Genomic DNA, 21,662 nt, shown 5'->3' with positions numbered 1-21,662 from the left:
AGGCCCCTCCCACCCTAGTCTCTCCTCCTCCTCCCTCTCCCCCACCTCCTCCCCTTCTCCCTCCTCTTCCTCCTCCTCCCCCTCCTAAGATTTCCTGTCAATAGTTGAGTATGGGGCCTGAAGCAGGGTGCTCTGGGGTCCCCTCTTCTAACAGACTTCCTCCTCATTCTGCTCCGTCCCTGGTAACCAGCCCTCAGCGGCCAGTCTTCTGCAAAAATCCTATCATCACAAGTTCCCCCACTACCTACCCCTGCTTGCTTTGACTCTCTCTCTGCCTCCCCCACTCCCCTCCACTCTCCATCTCAAGTGTACGATGACCATGTGCATTCATATTCAATCATCATTGCTCCTCCAAAGTCTATGAGTCCCGTTGCTTCCCATTGCCCTTTGGGTAATACTCAAACCCTGCCACATGTCCAAAAGTCCCTGTGCTGCTGCCAGAGAACCTGGGAATGAAGGAAGACGACCAAGCCCCTTCTCTGAGGGTAAGGAAGCACCCCTTTTGGACGCTGTGGTGAACGACTACTGGAGGAGCCACTGTGGGTGGAGGGGAGTTGGGAACCATGCCAGACAGGATCATAACACTTGAGTTATCCTGGCTGGGACTGGAAAACCCCTCCTAACAGCAAATTGTGAGAACTCTGGGCTCAGACAAGCATAGTTTAAGAGAAAAAGGACCAGGCCAATGAAGACAGACCCATGAAAGAGTAAAGGGGTCTCCAGATGTCCTACCTGATCTCCCAGATGTTGCATGTGGACTTTGCCAGGGGTTCATCAGAATGTATAGACACCAGACACCAAAGGCATATAGGAAGATAGGGGACTGGGACTGGAGTCTAGAATCCAAAGAGGATTCATAGCCTCTTCTAGGATCAAGCCTAAGACTAAGAGACCACATTGGTCTGGTGCAGTGTGTGCACCAGAACCTAATCCATGATCACTCTAAGAGAACTGTGCCCTGTGTCCAAGGCCTGGACCACCTTGACCCAGCCCTCTAGGACATCAGGGTGATACAGTAATGGCTCTGTTATCTCTTTGTCCCCATGTCAGCCACCACAGGGTTCCTTGGGTAACAGAGTACAACCGTGTCTGCCTCTTAATCCAGACAGTGAGACACAGATGACAAGTTTTCCCACCGAGAGCATCCCTAGCCTGGCCGGCCTCCACAGAGGAGCAGTTGCTTACATCCCCAGCCAGCCCACCCGGGGTCCACCTGCCAAGAGCTCCCTCCAGTGATTTTTGCTGTTAGTTTCTAGTGACCCAAACAGAAATTTGACGGGATTTTGATATTCCTAGGTTAGGTTTTGTGACTTGTTGAAGGGTTATAAAGGTGATTCATAACTATTGGATTTGGTTTTATGTTATTTGTAAGTAATGCAACTACATCTTATTTACTTCTAAGTGAGCCTAACCTGAAGGCATTGTTTCTCTCTCTCTCTCTCTCTCTCTCTCTCTCTCTCTCTCTCTCTCTCTCTCTCTCTCTCTCCTTTCCTTATTTCTTGTTTTCTGACACACAGTATAGCACTTCCATACCTTCAGACTTTGGTTGGCCCTCCCCTGCCCACCCATCCCCATCTCCCTGCCTCCCTTCCTATTTTCTCCCTCCCTGCTGCTCTTCAAAACCCCTTTAAAGTCCTCCTCTCACTGGTCCCTTCCTACATCCCTAGCGTCTACACACTTGTATTCACACGCAGACATGCATATTTAGAAATTAGAAGCCAAGATCCACGTATGAGAGAGGACACATGGTATTCGTCTCTCTGAGCTTGGGTTACCTCACTTAATATAATATTGATGATACTTTCCAGATCCACCCATTTTCCCGCAAATTGAATAATTTCATTTTTCTTTATGACTGAATAAAATTCCATTGAGAATGCAGACCACATTTCCATTATTCATTTGTCTGTTGATGGACATCTGGGCTGATGGCTGCTTCTAAAAAGGGCGGCAATAAATATGGATAAGCCAGTATCCCTGTCGTAGGATGTAGCATCACCTGAGTCCCTCCACACTGACTTACATGTGGATGGAGCTCCTCACAATGCTACCGACAGTGGATAAGGGTCCCTCCTGCTCTGCATCCTCCCCAGCATTTCTCCTTGTCTGTTTCCTTGGTGATGGCCATTCTAACAGGGGTGAGACCCAGTAGTATCAATGTACACTTCCCAGATGGCTAAGGATGTCGAGCAGGTTTAAAACTCTACTTACCACGTCTTCTCTTCTGTTTGACTCCTTAGGTCATTTTAATGTTTTAGATCTACATATTGTTTTATGTGTATGGGTGTTTTGCTGGCATATTTGTGCATGTAACCGCATGTGTGCCTGGTGCCTGTAGAAATCAAAATAGATTATCCAAACCTTTGGAACTGAAGTTATGGGGCTGTTTTGAGCCACCATGTGAGTGCTGACAATTGAACCTGGGTCTTCTGCAAGAGCAACAGATGTTCTTAGCTGCAAAGTCACCTTCCCAGGCTTTCCAAGTTTGTTATTTGATTTGGTCAATTTCTTGTTTAAATTTTTTGAGTCCTTTCCGTATTCTACCTATTAGCCCTCTGTCAAATGTTTAGATGGTAAAGATTTTTCTCCTAGTCTGTGACTCTCTCCTCATTCAACTAACTTGTTTACTTTACTCTACAGAAGCTTTTTAATTTCTTAAATTAATTAAAAATTTAAATTAAGTTAAATTTCTTAAATTTTGAATGATGTCCCTTGTATCAATTATTGGCCTTATTTCTTGAGCAACTGAGTCCTATTCAGAAATTTCTTAGCCATGTCTGTATTTTAAAGAAGTGTCTCCTTGGTTTTTTTTTCTAGGAGTTTCAGAGGGCTGGGGCTTACATTAAGGCCTTTGATTCACTTGGAGTTGCCTTTGGGGTGACATGAGAGAGCAGAGAGTTTTCTGGCGGGATCGTTACGGTCTCTGACATATAAGAGCGTTGTCATCATACAAAGGATTCCGTGCCTCTTTCCTGTGCTATATGTGTCTTTTTGTCTTTCCTTCTCTTGTTCTCTTGTCTTGCGTTCTAGCTAAGACTTCCAGCACTGTTCTGAAGAAGGTTGGAGAGATTCAACACCCTTGCCTTGTGCCTGATTTAATGGCAATCTCTCCCCCATCAGCCTCAGCACAACGCCACTTAATAGAATGTTGGGTATAAGTTGCTCTAAGGTGACAGTCATCAGGACAGGGTCCCATCAGGTGGGAAATGGCTCACTTGGGAGGCTGCTCCCAATAGTGAACTTTGTACAAATCAAACAGCCTGGCCCTGGTCTCATCTCCTTAAGAACTGCACCCTCTGGCCAGAGCAGCATTGGGTTCACAGGCATCTCAGAGTCATGCTGGTCACAGGCTGCCTCAGAGGCCGGGGACATTTAGTTTACCTGACTTCCTACTATGAGTTTATGAATTCTTATAACCTCCTCCCCTTCAAGAACATGATGACCAAACCGTGTATTATTTTGCCACCACATTTACCAAGTTGCAGTTTCATCATGTAGACTTTGCTAGATTCTGGGCCCTGAACATTTATGGTCAGCCTCTGATTCTCAATCCAACACTTAGTGCAAACCGCAGCCTTGAACAAGCGCACCGACCAACTTTTTGTAAATGAAGCTTTATTGGAACACAGATACAGTCATTCAGGCATCACCGGTGACACAGTTTAAAAGCTGTAACAGTGTTCTATGGCTCCCACAGCTACAGTATTTACTATCTATCTGGCTTTATATAGCAAACCTTCATCACCTCTAACAGGTATCTCGAGTTTTATTCTGCCTGAATATCTGTGTCGAGCCCATTAAAGCTGTTATTTGACAGAAAGTTCCAAGCATGTAGTTGGGGATGGGACAGTCAGAAGGCTCCATGCTTCAGGATAAGCAAATGGCTGGCCGCTCTCTGAGACAGCCTATCAAGCACTGTGAGAAGAAGAGGCAAACAGAGCAGCAGACCAGGTGTGTTGGCAGCACGAAGCCTCAATTCCTGCTTTCTACTGAGATCTAACAACCCCGCCCTTTTGGAAGTTGCTACAAGTGTTTGGAGGTGGCGCCCCCTGGATAAAACAATATTTGGAGAACAGATACCTCAGAAGAATTATGAGCACAGGTTGCACTGCTCACATGGTCTGCCCTTATGAATACATATAACACTTTGCAAGAAGTCGGCAGTAAAAACCGCACATTATTTTGGAGCTCAACCTCAGCCCAGCCCAACCCAGGGTTCAGTGGGGAGGAGCCTGCCCCTCTGCAGGAAGAGGGTGGTTGATCCATTTGTCATCCTGATGGGTGGTTGGAGAGGGGCGGCATAGGGGAACATTTATCAATTCCATGTAGTTCTCAACTATTTCTTCTAGATCTTTCTCCAGCATGGCATCTATCCCTAAACCCTCCATTCAATTTTTCTTCTGTCCCACTCTACTTCAGAGTGTAAAGGCCAGGCCCTACCTAAGCCCAGGAGGCCCTATAGGCTTCCATTCAAAATCAAAGCAGCAAGCTAAGAGATGGCTCAGTCTAGGGATTGCCTCCACCCAAATTCAAAGCCCAGAACCCATGTAAACAAAAGTCAAGTGTGGTGGTACACGCCTGCAGTTGGCCTAGTCTACTTGGCAAATGTCAGACCAGTGAGAGAGACCCTGTCTCAAAAAAAAAAAAAAAGAGGTGGAAGGCCCTTGAAGAATGTCACCTCATGTGGACCTCCATACACATTCATATGTAAATCTGTATATGTGCACACACAGGTGTACACATGCAGGTACACACATACACACATGTGCATCTGTATACATGCACACACAGGTGTACACATTCAGGTACACACATACAGAGAGAGAGAGAGAGAGAGAGAGAGAGAGAGAGAGAGAGAGAGAGAGAACTGGAGCCAAAGATAGACCATCTTAACCATCCAGGAAAGCTGATGATACATAACCCGCCCACATTCATCAAACATGGGTGAGATTTTCAAAGATGGAGGGAAACAAAGTAGGAATGTGAACAAAGGGCTCTGGGCTTGAGGAGCAAGTGAGAGACAGGACTCAGCAAGGGAGAGAGGGACTGTGTGTCAACCTGTTCCATCCAACAACCACCCCCTCCACCCTGAGGGAATCCGGCATGTGTTGATGGCACTTTGCCTCGAGAGCCAATTTTGACTGTTGAGCTCAGAACCCTGCTGTCATCCCAGGGCGATCTGGTGAATTCCATCAGCTTTAGGGCTGTAACAATAACATTTTTAGAACATTACAACATGAGGACATAATTGCTTTAATTAGTAATTATATGACATCACGGCTGGGAAGATTTTATTTCGAGAGCGAAGCTTCCCGTGATTCACAGTGAAATTATTATTTTGGGTCTTGCGGTGTCCCCCCGCCCCCATGGCTCATAGCTGTGTCGCCTCCGAATGGATGTACCATATCTGACACTCAAGCACACATTCTTGTGAAGGACTGCTTAGCTTCCAATGACGAGTTCCTTGACCTCTCAGTCTGAAGCTAAGACAGCCCTTCCTTATACCAGGGAACAGTTTGCTATCTGTCTTCTTCGTTTTCCTCTGTGGTTCGTATTTGGCAAGACTGATGTGTCCAACAGGTGTGTCCCGTCTGACCTTCGACATCAAGGCACATGGCTAGAGCATTCTATTATGGTGGATGGGAAGGGAGGTGAAGGGAATGTGTCTAACCAGCATAAAAAAAATAAAATTTGGAGTGCCATTGCTGCATGGGAGGGAGGGAGGGGGATAGGGCAGGACACAAGGAGGCCAATGTTGATTCATCTTGTTGGAACCAACACTCCCTGAATACCACCAAAAAGGCAGAGAATTCTCCAGGATCCCATCCACAAAAGGTCATCATGAAACTGATCAAGGGATTTTAAAAACAAGGTAGCCACGGATCTGCTATCCTTGAAATCATGAATTGCCTGCCTTTTTATATTTCTTTGGAAATAGTATAAGTCCGACTTTCTATCAAAAGCAATATCAAAAGAAGATACCTTCCCCGGGAGTGTCGGCTTTGTAGGTTAGGAAATAAACCCTGACAGACGCATAACCCAAACATCTCTGGAAATGAGGATTCTGCTGTAGACACAGTCGCAGTCACCGTGAGAATTCACTCAGGATACAGCTAGAATTATCACTCTCAGGAATGCTAATGATATGTTGTTAGCGGTATTGGAGTGCTGAAGTCCATCCTGTGGGGAAGGGGTCACTGGCATCAATCACGTCTCAGAGTTTACTTCAGTACGCATGAGGCAGGAGCATGGGAAAGCCACAGGGATGCGCTGCCAGAACTCACAGGTGCCTCACATCGTCTTGATAAATCTCTCTTCACAGAAGGGATTTCAGGAGGGAAGTAGGAAGTCTTGGTGTAGGCCATATGGAGGCGTGCGGTCCAGACCTACAATTAAGTTGAGATAGCGGTTGAAATTGATGGACCAGAGCAGCCTGGACTTGTGAGTTTGGACAGAGAGAATGTCAAAGCAGGTGATCAAAGGACAGGCACCCTAAAGCTATTGGCTTTGGGTCCAGCACAGAAGCCAGATGAGGGGTTTTGTTGATGTGGAAGTACAGGGCTTGACTCTTGTGAGGACAGTGATGGGAGTAGGGGTTGGAATGGGACATCTCAACTGACTCCTCCTGCCACTTGAGTTGACAGAGCAGAACCCCAGCTGAACTCCAGGATCTGGATGGAAGCGATGTGGATTTAAGAAAGGAGATGGTGGGTGCTGAGTGGGTCTGTGGCCCAGTCTAGGCATCCCTATTCCCCATTTGCCCTCTCCATCCTCTAAGATCCCAGCCTCTATGCTTACAGCTCCCTCATTAGCGGTGTGTGTGTGTGTGTGTGTGTGTGTGTGTGTGTGTGTGTGTGTGGCATCTAACATCAGGAAGCCTTATGCTTTGGAAGGACACAAGTCTTCAGAAAGATGCATGTAGGGGATGGCCTCCACAAAGGTACTAGGAAAAATGTTCCTACGTTCCTTATACTCCTGGGTGCTTCATACCAACCTCTACCCTTCAAGATCACACGCCATTTCTGTCTCCCGTTTCTCTTGTAAGGTCACCAGGCATTGGAGATCCTTAACTTGCTTGTCCCTGCAAAGACCCTTCATTCAAAGAATGCAATAAAACCCCAGAAGAAACAAGGTATTAACAGCTCAGGAAAATATTAGGAAAAAAAGCCTCAAAATGCGCCGGACTTTAACTCACTGTTTTTGAACAAGTTGAGTCTTGTCTGTTTAACAGACGAGAGCACATCCCTGGATCAAGCTGAGGCTTCCTGGAAATGGTTTGACTTAAACAAACCCAGGTTCAGGTTATGAGATCTATGGAGGCTCCTGAATCGGCACTCGGAGACCAGAGCAACCAGCGGCCGTTCTGCCCCTTCAGACAGACTTCTTTGAAATCCATCCCACTTGTCACAACCCTTCCCTACCTCTGGCTATTTTCCACTTCTCTGTAACCACTTCAGTCAAACTGCCCTCCAGGGGATGAAGTTGGAAGCCTCGAATCTGGGTTGTGCCCCTAATGGTGTACAGGACACTACGGTGACTCAGAGAGGAAAATGCATGACCACAGTGCCGAATCAACCACTTCATGGCTGTTTTCCTGAACCTCTGGGGTGATCTGGAAGCTATCTGAAGGGCCTGTCTTTTGAAAGAAGCCTGTGTGACATCACCAGGGACATGATTTTCCAACAGATGTGTACACCAGCATCATCTGTGGACTTATAAAAGCTACTGCATCCAGGCTCTCCCCAACCTATTAAGCCAGAGCTGCCACGTGAACTTGAGTTTGTTTCTCTGTTTCCATGTGAGAGGGTGACTCACTTTTACTGAGAGTCCTTGACTACATTGAAGTTGAGAGTAACCAACAAGAACACAGCGAGGCCCTGGGAGGTCAGATACTTTTCTAGGCTTTTGTCCCTACATGAATCTAATTTTTTTGTTGTTCCGTGTATTGAAGAACAGAGCCCATTCCTCCATTTGTTTTGGGCCAGCATGACAATGAACAGAGTCCAGATATGTTGTCTTGTTGAAGGTCAACATTCCGGATGGGCCAAGCTGCTTCCTCTCTAGTCGTATTTTGGGGGAGACACCCTGTAAGGTTCAGTGTTATTCTCTGAGAGCAGCAGCTTGCCCCGCCCTCAGGATACATTCCAGCCATTCCCGTGTGCTCTGTGCGTCTAATGCACACTGCTGGACCATCGATCTAACAACCATCCTCAGCCTCTGCTCGAAGAACTCCAGTAGAAAGCCATGGCCACTGCCGTGGCGGGAAGTTTGGGCAGCAAATCCATTTCGATCTCATTCTGAAGCTCAATGCTGAATGGCTGGCTGCCGGAGTCAGGTGTCCACCTCTGACGAACACCTCCAGTCCTGGCTGTTGTACGTGAAGACATCTTGGGAACACACAGAGAGAACAGCTTCTGGGACACATCAGACTCATAGCACCCTGCAAGTTTAAATCCCCACGTGCCTTTGGGACGGAGCATACCTGGCTGTTGCCAGATACCTGGGGGGTGGAGCTTAGACAGAATACCAATCCCCACATCTGCAGCTGGAGCTCACCGCCAACCCCATCCTGCCACAGGGCCATAAGTGGAGCCACTCACATGGCCCAGGGGAGGGCTGCTTTCAGCCTCTCGAGAAGAATCACTCCTGTGACTGTGAGGTTGTCTCTGCTCTGCAGGATACCAGGTTTTCAACAACGTGGGAGCTGTGTGGGGCTTACAGGGAACACTTGAAAATTGCAAAATCTAACCTGTTTCCGGATGTGAGCTGTTGCAGATATGCTGCTCATTTCTGCCCAACTGCCACTAGCTGTTCTACCTGATGAGTCCCACTACCTAACTGCAGGCTGCGGTTCTCCGTGCTCGCCCTCCAGCCAACCACCCTGCACCGGAAGCTGCATGGCTCCTTCCTCCTAGCCTCCACCCACCCTGATGGGTCCAACCACACCTGCAGACAAGCCCCTTCGTGCAGTGTTCTCAGGGGGAGCTCTTCCTACAAAATAAGTCAGCCTCATCACCAAACTGTGGATTCCAAAGCCAGGCTTGTGCTTTCAAGTGTTCCCTGTACCCTTACAGGAGGTTTACAGGCTTACACTCTGTAGAGAATGGAAGGACAGCTTCACCATCACAGGACAACGCAGCAGATCAGAGCCCTTCTTGAATGTTGTTGATGCTGGTCTGGTTAGTAATGGAATGCACCGTGAAACTCGAGTTAGAAACAAAGGGGGAAAGTCCACTTCCAAATGACTACAGCCCAGCACTGAGGATTCCCCTTCGCATTGGAGGACGTTTTCCAGGGTTGGTTATTATCCACAGATTCTCTCTGGAATATGTTCCAGTCTTAATAAGGAGATGTCCTTCTCAGGGACGCCCTTGTGTTTTAAATCTGGGACTTGGCCTCCACAAAACCGAAGGGATTTTCCACTGGAGACTTCTGGACAAAACTTGGAACCTGAGAGTCTGTCCTCACTCCCCAAATTCTGCCCCTCGCAACAACGCTACCCCTGAACTCGTGTTTATAGCAGTGCTCTGAAAGCCAGCCTGTAGAATAGATGCTCACTTCAGGGTCCTGTTTGCACGAGACACTATTGTATACAGGAGCCCAGCTATGCTAGAGAAGTCTGTGACATTGGGCTGATTTATGTAACTCAAAGTCTCCAAGAAGTAAAATGTGTTTTAAATTGCACACTGTCTTCTGCCAAAGCACGCTGCCTCGATGTCTCGTAATGCTATAATTAGAAGGTAACCGGGCTGAGGAAGGGTGAGAAGTAACTCCTAAGGGGTTTCTTTGTTAGGTAGTGAGAGTGTTCTGTAATTAGAGTGGTGACATTTGTGAGTACAGATAATGACTGTACACTTTGGATGGGTAAACCTTATGGTATGTGAATTGGGGAGGCTTTTTTTAGGTTTGAAAAAGCATCAAGTCTCTCTCTCTCTCTCTCTCTCTCTCTCTCTCGTTCTTTTTCCTCTTGTTTCAGTTAGAATGGTCTATCTTCTAGCCATGTCTGTGGCTTCTCCCCTTTACTGGACTCATTCAGAGGAGGAAGGGGTGAGACTATTATAGACGAAGAAAAGACCTTCGGTGGTATCAGGAAACCCTGAGTGCAGTTTACCAGAGGCCCCTAATTGGACAGCATCCCCAAATGGCTACCTAGATGGGGCCAGAATGGATTGTTTAGAGTTGGGATGAGAAGGTAGGATGGGACCAGGGCTAGCAGGAGCTCAAGAACAGGTCTCCGCATGGGCATATTGGAATAGGGTCTTGGGGGATTATTAGAAGTCCTCCAAGAATCAGATGATCTGGTGCAAAAGATGCTCTGGGACCTCAAGAACAACAGCGTTCACACAAGACACACAGAGACACACAAGGCAGACATTCAGAAGGAAGAACTGAGGTGCCATTTCAATCCATTCTTTATCTACGGGTTTCTTCAAACTCGCAACCTGCTGAAGGGCGTTCCCAAGGTGCATCATGGGCTCAGTCATAACCAACGAGTCTGTAGCTCTATGTCCAGGTCCCTCCAGGACAGACACTGCCCTGCTGAGCTAGAGTTCTCTCCAAGTGGCACCAATTGTACACGTGTCCCTGTGGAGCATAATCTAGGACCTCAACCTTCATGGGAAGCATCAGGCCATTTTTCCTATGAAAAGGCAATTCAGGAAGCTTCTAGCTACTTGATCCAAGGTCCACCTCTCCTGGTCATGCCCTGTTTTAGTTTTCTTTATACTGTTGTAATAAACAACATGACCAAAAGCTATTTGGTGAGGAGAGAATTTATTTAGCTTAAAGATTGTAGTCCATCACTGAGGGAAATCAGGGCAAAAATTCAAGACAAGAACCTAAAGACAGAATCTGGGGCCTAGATCACAGAGGTATGCTCCTTGTTCTCCATAGCTTTCCCAGCCTGCTTTCTTATAGAACCCAGGGCTCTCAGCCCAGGACTGTCACCTTCAACAGCAGCCTGAGGCTGGGCCTTCTCACACTAATCCTTAATCAAGAAAACTCCTCCCACACAGATTTGCCTATAGGCCAACCTTAAGCATTATCTCAATAAAGGTTTCATCTTCCCAAATAATTACAGCTTGTGTCTAGTTTGCAGAGAGGGGAGGGGAGACTAATCAGCACACAGCAGTAGCTCAAAGAACATAAGAAATGTACTTCTGGGAAGATTCAAATTCAGCTGGTCTGGGGAGCCTTGGGAATTCTGCTCCAACAACTCCAGTAATAGGAAGTCCAAGGCCCTGCAGAGATAATAGGGACCTTGGGTAAGTTGTCTTGACCCCACCATGACCTCTACCATCCTTCAGAGCACCTTTACAAGGTACCCCAGTATCCCTTCACAAAGAGGCTGGCATCAGCAGGGTCCACAGTGTTTGCTTTTGGGGGCACTGGTTGTTGGTGAGATGAATAGCCTATTTATTTACCCACATCCAGTTCATTCCAGAGAAGGGTTTACAGAGCTAACCACATTATTCAGGACTTTATACAATAAAAATGGCAAGATAGGCAGGAGTTGGAAGTAACGCTGTTCTTTCTGACCTAGATGGCCAGATACCAGTGTGGACTAGGCACCGGATCTGCTACAGTAAGTTGCCCAGAGAGGATGCCAGAAGGAGGCCCAGTTCAGTATCCTACACCTCTTCTCTCTAAGATCCTGGGAAGAGAGATTGATCCTGGAGAGGAAGGTTAAGGACTAATGATTGACAACATGGGCCACTACATAGATGGCATGGTGACCGCATGCCACGATGTATATGAAACAATGAGGAGCCCATCCTGGGGCTGCCACAAAGCACCAAAGGCAGGTGAACTGGAAGAGTTTGTTCTCCCTATGAAGAAGATGGAAGCCGGACTCTGGCTGACAGCAGGGCTGCTCACCCAGAGAAAGGGCAGACCCTCCCTTTGTAACACCCTCGCCATTGACTTGGAGCTGTGTTATTCTCTGTGCCTGCATCTCGTGGGTCCTCTGTACATCTCTTTATTGTCTTATATTCTCATGAGGCTACCAGCCGTTGGATTTAGGGCCCACCCTTATCCAGAATGAGCCCCAAACATATTACATCTGTGATGACCCAATTTACACATATAGGTCACAGTCACCATTTGCCAGGTATTGGGATATAGACTTGACTCTTGACAGGGAAAGACGGCATTTAACCCATCCTGGGGTCGTTACTGTTCTACCACTCTTATGGATAGAGACATAGAAGGAAAAGTTCAAATAATGACGGAGTGCAGAGCCAGTAAGGGCTGCAGCTCAAAGCTGGGATGTGGAATGGAATGAGTCGGAGAAATATAGAGGTACAGACAGAAAGACAGACAGATGACAGAGATACACACAGAAAAGGACAGGCAGGTAGGCAGAGGCAGGGGAAAACACAGAGACAGAAAGAAAAGCAGGAAGAAGACAGTGAAAGGGCTAGCAGGTAGACAGAAGCCACAGATTACTAACACAACCTCAAAGACAAGCAAAATTCCACTCTCAAGTTTGACTCCGCCAGGATCAGAGTGTTTGAATAGCTTCTGTCCATGCAAAGAGCACGGACCACCCATCCAAACTGCACCTGGCGGTAACAAGCTGCCCACCCATCCACTGGCGTCTGTGGTTCCAATGCTTTCACACCCAGGCTCACCAGCTTCCCCTGACCAAGTGAGAATTTTCCCTCCCACTAATTAAGGAAGACGCGTCGGTGTGGGCTCCCCTGGGCTCCCAGGCAACCCGAATCCGTGAAGACCGATCATAAATCTCATTTAGTACAAATCACCCCACAGCTCCTGCAGAATATGTCAGCTGTCACAGACACTAGGGGTTTCGCCTCACTGCCCCTTGGAAGTCAGGCTGGATCCGCATGGAGAGATGGTTCGCGCACCAACCTCCAGAAACACTACGGAAATGTAGGAAGAGACATGGAGGTCTCCGGATCACTGGCCCAAGACTGAAGGAATTACCACTGAAACGCTGACAAGAGCAGGGCAGATAAATCATAGCCTGCCTGTCATCTACCTACAGAGGGAGGAAAGTGGAAGAGAAAAGAAAATACGGAAAGTTAATTAACCTGCCAAATTTTTAATCATTCACCCACATTTCAGAGCAGGAACAAGATGACGTAGAAACAAAGACAGATGAATCCTGGAGTGTGGGGAACACTCAGAAGCCCTCCTTCCGGGCCCCATCCTAGGGAGGGCACAGGATAATAGAGAGAAGGTGCTTCTGGAAGGTCCTGCTCACCAGTCAGGCTGTTGTCAGAGTGGGTTCTGGGATTCCAGCTGCTGCCTCCTGCCCCAGGAAAGTGTTCTTCTTTAAGAGAGCAGCCAAGATCCTCCTGACTTGTGCTTTCCCTGAGAACCTTGCTTCTTTTCAGAGCCACGAGCATGATAATGCTTGTGACCGTTCAGAACAGGACACGGTGCTGGGATCCAGATGTCAGCTTCTAAAACCGTCAATGCCTGCTCCATGTTTAAAGACATGGGTGTGTCTGATATGGCCACACTTCTGTAGGTGGAGTGAATTGTCCCTCCTTCATTGCTTTCTGGGATTCCAATCCTCACTGTCTCGTGTGTGAGTGTGTGTGTGTGTGTGTGTGTGTGTGTGTGTGTGTGTGTGTGTGCACCTTCACCAGCACCTCCTGCCATATACACATCCAAGCAGGCATCCTTAACTCTCGCTGGATGTGTGTAGAAGGCAGGGACAGAGCTAAACATCACAGAAAGTAGGGTAGACTCGTGCCAGGCAGATGGCGTCTGGAGTGTGACTTACAGAAGGAGGTCTGCTTCAGAGCTGCCTCCTTCCTGTGAAACAGTACATAAGGGATACGACTCACGGGTTGCAGGATTAAATAAGGTAACGGCCCGACAAGCCAAGTGCGGTGTCGAATGCCCAGTGGGTGCTCTTTTGGCAGAGATGATTAAGCTGACGGTGTCTGTTGTTTTCAACCCTTTCCAAAACCAGCTCGTGACTACCTTTTTTCCACACACAGAGGGGCCTCGTGTTTTGTCCCAGAAAGAGCCCAGGATAAAAATACGCATGGAGCCTTTCCCACGAACCCCAAGAAGGGTAGAGAGATGCATTTTCCAGCAAACCTGCATTTCTCGGCTGATAGAAAACAAAAGGGGAATTTCTAAGCTGTGCTCTGAGGTGAATGACAGCTTCAGTGTGTGTGTGTGTGTGTGTGTGTGTGTGTGTGTGTGTGTGTGTGTGTGTGTGTGTGAGTCAGAAGGAGAATCGGGAGAGGAGATGAATCCATAAAGAAAAATAAAGGGGGTGGGTGTGGGAGGAGATAAGGAAGCTCAGCCTCACCCTTGCCTCTGCTTTAAACTCCCTCTTGTGAAAGTGAAAAGTGATCCTGGGTGGGGAGTGTAGCATGTTCATGGCAGTAGGCTCGATCCTCAGCAAAACACACACACACACACACACACACACACACACACACACACACACAGAGAGAGACAGACAGACAGAGGAGACAGACAGACAGAGGAGATAGACTGACACACAGAGGAGACAGACAGACAGACAGAGGAGACAGACAGCCAGAGGAGATAGACGGACACACAGAGGAGACAGACAGACAGAGGAGACAGACAGACACACAGAGACAGAGAGAGGCATAGAGACAGACACACAGAAAAAAAAGAGACAAAAACAGACAGATGGACAGAGAGAGAGAGAGAGAGAGAGAGAGAAACAAAGGATTTGCTGTGATGAGGGCTTCAGAGGGATGTGGGGTCTGTCAGAACCATCTAGGAGTAAAAGCAAAACCCTACCCCATCCCTTGAAATGGGATGCTGAAAGGGAGTGAGGACTTAGCCCTGTCACAGAGACGGGTCCCAGGCTTTAGGCTGGGTGAGCTGGTTTCCTGGTGGATTATCGAAATCTGAGAGGAGCTCTGTGTAAAGAAGCCAAGTGATTCACTCCTCTCCATACAGCTGTCATTATTGGCTACATAGAGATGCGCCGGTTACCAAATGCCTTGTCAGGCCCACCTAACGGTTAAAACTGAGCGAGGAGCCCTGAGGTATTAGAGCAGACACAAGGAACCTGAGGCGAGAGCAAGGGCAAGAGCAGGGGCCAGGCTGCTGTCTCTGAGGACCCTGAGCAAAAACGCCAGTTCAAAGTCACATGGCTGCCCCCTGGAAACGCCACACTGCCCATCTCTTGAACTCATACACTATCAGGTAATTTTGCTCAGGAAAACTGGCTAATCACATCTAGAACAGCGACTCTAGACAGCCTGCTCTTGGCTGAGCCTGGTAACCTTCCCATGTGAAGCTCTGAGCCACCAGACATGGCAGAGCTAGGGGGATGACAGTGAGCACGGAATCCCAGATTCCAGAGGGGACAGGTGCAATAGTCACCAACAACAGAGCTAGCCACAGCCCCCAGCTGCAACCATGGCAACCTAGGTGTCAGGGCTGAGTTGAACAGTGACCCCTGAAAGGTACATCACATCCAGAACTTGTGACTATGTCGCCTAATCCATAAGAAAGAATGCACCACATTGAAGAGAGCCTCACACCTGCCCCTGATGTCACATGGGTGTCACCTGCTGGGCAATGACCTCATGTTGGAGATTTCCTGGCTTCCAAGGTTGCTTGTGGCCACCCCAGGGAGTCCCCTTGCTGGTCCCTGGTGGTATCTCTCTTGCGATACTTCACTGGTTAAATGATTGCTGTTCTGTCACAGGCCTCAGTTTTGGAAGGAGAAGCCATTCCTGTGCCTTTTGGGGACTCCTGGCACAGAGGTGGGGGGAACGTGCCCTGCGAAGGCCAATGCTGGCACCACTTGTCTGCAAGTAAGAATCATCGCTGAGACCCCTCCTAGATTGTTTTTATCAAAACCACAAAGAAGCTGAGTGGAAAACCACACTTCTGACAACACACACCGCCAACTCCCACTCCCGGGTTTCATCCCTTCCATGACCAGTACTTACTCACGTCAACAGGAGCCAGGTACCGCCTTAGGTGTGTGGAATGTAACAAGGCAAATGAGGAGAAACACCTGCCCTTGGCTTTCTAAGTTCCTGGGGGAGGTGGGGGAGGAGCAGGAAATGAACGGACAAGCCAGCAAGATGTACCACAGCGGCCACCAGACGGGGGCAAGGTGGCAACCAGCAGCTGGAAGCCTAGGCCACTACACAGGCTCTGTCAAATCATTTCTAAGCAACAGGAAGTTGGATTGCAATATGGAAAGACTGACGCTGAGGCACTCCCATAAAATGACTCAGTGAGCACCCTTCCGTCAGCTACTACCCTAGACCGCTAGCCTGTCTGTAAACCACTGGGACCCCAAAAGGAAATGATGTATCGGTTTTTAAAAAAGGCACTTCGCATTTGGACCCCTTTGGGTCAGCTGCTATTCTCTCTGGTCTCCCAGGCCCCAACCATGGTTCTGCCTCTCAGAGGCCCACCCTCACCCCAACCCCCACCACGCCCACCCTCACCCCAACCCCGAGCCTGGCCAAACTGAGCTGGGAACCAGAAGTCACACAGACCTGCCACACAGGGTGATGTGCCTTTGAGAGCTGGCCAGATCCTCAAAGTAACACCGTGGGGGCTGGTCCTCCACCTCCCGTGAGGGAGACGCTGGGAACTTGGCTCCCAAATGCCAGGAGGGAGCTAGCTGCCTTGAGGGTGCTCTCCTGGGAACCGAGAATGGTGACAAATGGCCCCTTGTCTAACTAGCTCATATGGCTACTCTGGTGAGCACCCAGGCCACGCCATGTTAGCAGGGTCCTGAGAAAGGGGCCCTCGGGGCTCCTTCCCTGAGCCTTTATGCACTTATAAGGTCCTTTCCACACTGAACACAGCCCACCCGGCCAAGGACACGACGACCTAGGTAAATTAGCTTCCATGCAGTGGAGAGCTTTATTCTCTAAGCACTCAAGAGAGGGCTTTCATTCCAGAGGGGCCTTCAGCTGGTGGAGCAGAATAGATAATGAGGCCAGTGCTGTAGGAGGTAGGGGTGGGTGGAGCCAAGCTAGAATCCCTAGGAGCCCACCCTTCCCTTCCCACAAACACAATCACCGGCCAAAGGCTCAGGTCCAGTGGCTTCCCCATGAGACTCCACCCTGTCAGAGGCTTACCAGTTTGCTGAGGGGCCACCTCTGTCCACCTCAGGCCTTGGGCAGTTCCCTCCTGTCTCCTTGATCTCACTCTTCCTGCAATGTTCTTGCAAATGCCAGCTCCTTCCTTCGACTTTATTAGCCCTCATTCCTGAGTAGTTTGTTTTAAACTGAAAAATATTGAAGAGAGAAACTAAACATTGGGGAAACCCAGCCCCCCCCAACCCCCACCCCCTGACACTGGGGCTCCTTGCACTTGAAAGGCTAGGGAACTGCTGTCAGGACCAAGTTAGTAAGGCAACACAGGAGCCCAGGCAGCCTGGGACCCCTCCTTTCTTGCTAATGGAAGAGTGTGTTGCCCTCTCTTGGTAGCTGCCCTTTCAGTCTGCCCCTTGTGGCTGGACCCTCTCTGTGACACATTGCCCCAGTTCACCAACCACAGAGCTTTGTTAGGGCACAGCCTAGAGGCTTCCATCGTGCTCTAGGGGGGGCCTTTGTACTGATCACACTTCATCGAGTTTACTGGAGTGTGTGTTCACCACCCAGGGCAACCCCGTACACACACGCACACGCACCCACACACGCACTCACATACTCCCCCCTCAATTTCCTGAGCATAAAAATGGAAGCACGATCACTTCTATAACATAAGGAGGGTTTTTTTAATAAGTTAGTTTTTAATAAGTCCCACATACGTTAACTAGAAAGCTCGTCTTTGACCTTGTACCCTTACCCTAACAGTTCCACTACAGACCTCGTCCTCTGGTGGATTAACAACTCTCATGCCAGAGGCTGCCACTGTAGGCCTCAGAGCTCTCTGAAGCCCAGGCCTGAGGCGTTCTCAAGTCTGGGTCTTGGAAACTCCATCGGTGCGTTGACACTAAATTGTCACCCCCACAAAGACGTTGGAAGTGCAGCGCGAGCCCAGCACTGAAGCCGATCTCCACACCCCACATCCCGTCCTCACCCCAATACCAGGGTTGGCCAAAGCATTCAGGAAATGGAATGCTTTCTGGACAGAGAGGACAAGCATACTACTCCACCGCCATGTTTCTTGCAGACATGTCCACTGTCGGGGTTCAGCTTCAGAAATGAGGCACCAACAGGGGCCTGTTCCCCACCATCTCCGAGACGTCCTGCATAGAACTTCTAAATCCTCAAACCTGCAGCCCTCCCCCAGCAGATAACACCAGGCTGCAGGGACCGGTGGCTCCCAGGAGACAGATAAGAGGGTCAGCTATTCCGACACTAGGACCTTCTTGGTGGCCTCCTCTGAGTATCTACACTGACCTACTGTGAAGGTTTTCTATGCCTTACTGTCCTTAAGATGTGATAGGTGTTCATAGTTTAAAACTTAACTGCCCTTCACACATAAAACCCATCTATGCTATCCCAGCAAAATTATCAAATCAATCTCTTGGATGCTCCCATCCAAGGCCCTCATCCTCATTAATTCATACTTGGTGGGTATCACTGGGGAGTCTGTAGTGGGACAATTTCCTTCAGGCCACCCTAAGCAAAAGGTAGGAGTTGACCCCTCCATCCAGTCCCATCCAGTATCATCCAGTCCTATCTAGTTTTATCCAGTCTCATTTCCTGACCCTGCGGCCCATCCTCTTGACCACACCTGGTCTATTTTCAACCTTCTTCCCATCCTGGGGCTGCAGGCCATGTTCCTTGGTGATCTGAAAAGCCAGAAGGAAAGAGTCCACGTATTCTCAAACCTTGATGGCATCTATCACTTCAGTACAGCCAGCCACCACCACATTTGCAGGCCCCCAAACAACTAGGAATAGTGATGTCCTAGCATCAGGGTGCGGTCAGTTTCTTGTCTTCCTGCCTGTTGTGTAGATGGAAGAACACAGGGCTGACCAGGCCCAGAGCCCACCTCCAGGGCATTATAAATGATGGATGTTGTTTCTTTCCCTCCCAGTGTACTTGCTTCCTCCTTCCAGATACCCCTTGGCTCCCACCCAGCGAGCCCCAGTGCTGACTCCCACCATCCCAGTGGCTAAGAAGGCATCAGGTTTAAACCAGGCCTCAGCCGCTGCACTCACTGGGCAGCTGACCTGTCTTGTAGATCTGCTGGTTCTCCTTCAGGTTCTCTCTGCCCACTGCCGGCAGTTCACCCATCCAGGTGTGGCCTGCTCCCTGCTGCCTCTCTTAGTTTTATTTGAGCTCCAACCAGGGACTAAACAGGGGCCCCGTGAGGCTGTGTAACCTGGAGGACAGACCCTGGCTTGAGGTCTGGATCTCCCTCACAGAGCTTCTGTGTGCTTTCCCTCCTATGCTCCCCACAGAATGCCCGTCCTCTGCCAATGAGGTTTGCACCCTTAAGTTTCCCTCTCACTCCGTTCCTCCACCAGTGCTCCTGGGACAGCGGCTGTCATTGGTCTGCAAGAAGTCAAGAGGTAGCCCCACTGCCTTGGGCTATAATGGCGCTCTACCTTCCCTGGGTTCTCAAGCAGGTCTGGGGCTGCTCTGTCCCTTTTACTGAGCCTCAGCGAGCTCTGCTTCCTGTTATCTTGTCCAACCATTGAACCATCCTCCCCCTATCTCCCTGGCTGCAGTTTCTCATCTCCCAAAGGCACCTGTCCCTGTCACCAGATGACCAAGCTGTTATGTAACTCATGTGTTTTTACCACCACCCTGTTTATTTCAAGAGAAAAAGGTGCAATGACTCTTCATCCTCTACCCTATCATCCCCTGCCTCCTTTCTCTTCCCTGCAGGGTATCTGGACAGCTTCTCAGGACAGAGATGTATTCAGTTCTTCCGGCTCCTCCCCCCTGGGCCTAACCCTTCATTCAACCAACATTGAATTATCCTCCTTGGCCAGACCCTGGACTCTCCTAGTGTATGATTGTCCTGCCTCCCTGTCTTATTCAGTCCACGTCTCCCAAGGGCCACGGGAGGCTGTTTGTACGCCTGTCACCCACTCACGGGTCAGCCTGAGCCTTCCTTGGGAGCTGACAGGGGCCAAACTCTTTTCATCTTTAAATCCACAGTGTCTGGTTCACAGCGGACACCCCCTGGTGATGGATAAATGAATGAATGATTGATTGAAGCAGCCTGAAGCCTGGGGTCTGTGTCCTCTTCTTAGGAGACAGTTCATTGTGTACTAACTCGTGAACTCCAAAAAACAAATAACTTTCTAAGAACCCAACAACCAAGGCTCTTCATGGGAGACTGACGTGTGTCCCTCCAGGCCAAGGAATGTAAAGCACTCTGGGCTCGGCACCATCGACCAGTCCCTACAAGATTAAGGCTCTGGAAGTTTCGGAAGGGAGAGAGTGTTGTCATTGATCCAGCTTGCCCCAGCATCGACTCCAGGAATGCTGTAATATCTCAGTACACATCTATTGTGCAAGCAAACAGAATTAAGTATGAAGGACTCCCTCAGCCCTGGTACACACAGAGTCCGGGAAAGTCGGGCTGTCTCCTGGACAGAGTGACAGGGAAGACAGTTCAGAAAACAGCTCAGCCTGTCAGTTTCTCATCGGCCCTCTAATCAGTTGTGAGAATTGGTTGACAGCGGGAAAGTGGGGCCATTTTGAGCCATCCTCGAGAGCTGGAAGCCTAGAAGAGGAAGCCAAATCCTGAACCACAGAGTCGGATTATGGTCTCATTTCCCAGACTGTGGAAACGAGAGTGGAACAGAACCAAAAGTCTCACTTCTGTGTGCTAAGGCCAGGACACCTTTGCCTCCCCCCCATCCCCCACCCCCACCCGGGACAATGCAATCCATGCACACCATACTCTCTGAAGTTGGCGCTGTGCCTCTAAGATGAGCCAGTTTCCCTGCCTGATCCAGCTCTGCTGGGTCAGCTCTCCAAGGGGGCTTAAAAGAAGAAGGCTAGGAGGCTGGGGACAGCCCACAGGAAGTGGCAGCACCCCCACCTTCCACCCCCCCCCCGCATTCACTCTTCATGCAACTAGTACGTGTGGAGCCTACAGTGACTGCCAGGCACAGTCTTAGACACAAAGGACAGGCCATATCCAGACCTTTATCCACCTTGGCCTCTCTTTTCCTTGGTTGCTGATTACCCTAAGAGCATACATCCCAAACTCCGCCTTCTCTGCCTTCACAGACCCATCTTCTCTACTGCCAGTGTAGAGGACCTGCCGACCACCATCTTCAGTCTTACCCTCTCCCACTCTGAGCTAAGCTCCGTGCTGCCCCATTCCCACAAGAAGAAAACGTCCACATCTGATCCCCAGAGTATGTGTGGAATGCTTCCTTTCCTGACATGAGGGAGTGCACGCACACGTGCGCGTGCGTGTGTATGTGTGTGCGTGTGCGTGTGTGTGTGTGTGTGTGTGTGTGTGTGTGTGTGTGTGTGAGCGCGCGCATGCGTAGGCCAGGAGACAGCCTCAGTTGTCGTTCTTCAAACATGTCTAATTTGTTTTGTTTTGAGTTGTTTGTTTTGTTATTTGTTTAGGGTTTTTTTTGTGGGTTTTCTTTTTAAAATTTTTTTTTGGTTTGTTTATTTGGTTAGTGTTTATGATGGGCTTTTTGGTTTGTTTTTGTTGTTGTTGTTTGTTTTTGGTTTTGGTTTTGTTATTTTACCTTGTAGCCCTGGCTGGCCCAGAACTCCCTATAT

General features: G+C 49.1%; 1 long non-coding RNA gene across 1 annotated transcript; it reads right to left on the bottom strand.

The window, feature by feature from the left end:
• Window positions 1-5,237: 5,237 nt before the first annotated feature.
• LOC102555030 (uncharacterized) lies at window positions 5,238-16,124 on the bottom strand. The gene is made up of 2 exons (XR_005489311.1): window positions 15,930-16,124; window positions 5,238-6,386 (listed from the first exon to the last, which is right to left on the bottom strand). It is a non-coding gene; the product is annotated as an uncharacterized LOC102555030 (long non-coding RNA).
• Between the last annotated feature and the right edge of the window lie 5,538 nt (window positions 16,125-21,662).

This window comes from Rattus norvegicus, chromosome 9 (assembly GCF_036323735.1).
Source record: "Rattus norvegicus strain BN/NHsdMcwi chromosome 9, GRCr8, whole genome shotgun sequence".
NCBI lineage: Eukaryota > Metazoa > Chordata > Mammalia > Rodentia > Muridae > Rattus > Rattus norvegicus.
The sequence above is the reverse complement of the archived record's forward strand: the minus strand, read 5'-3'. Positions and strand labels throughout refer to the sequence as shown.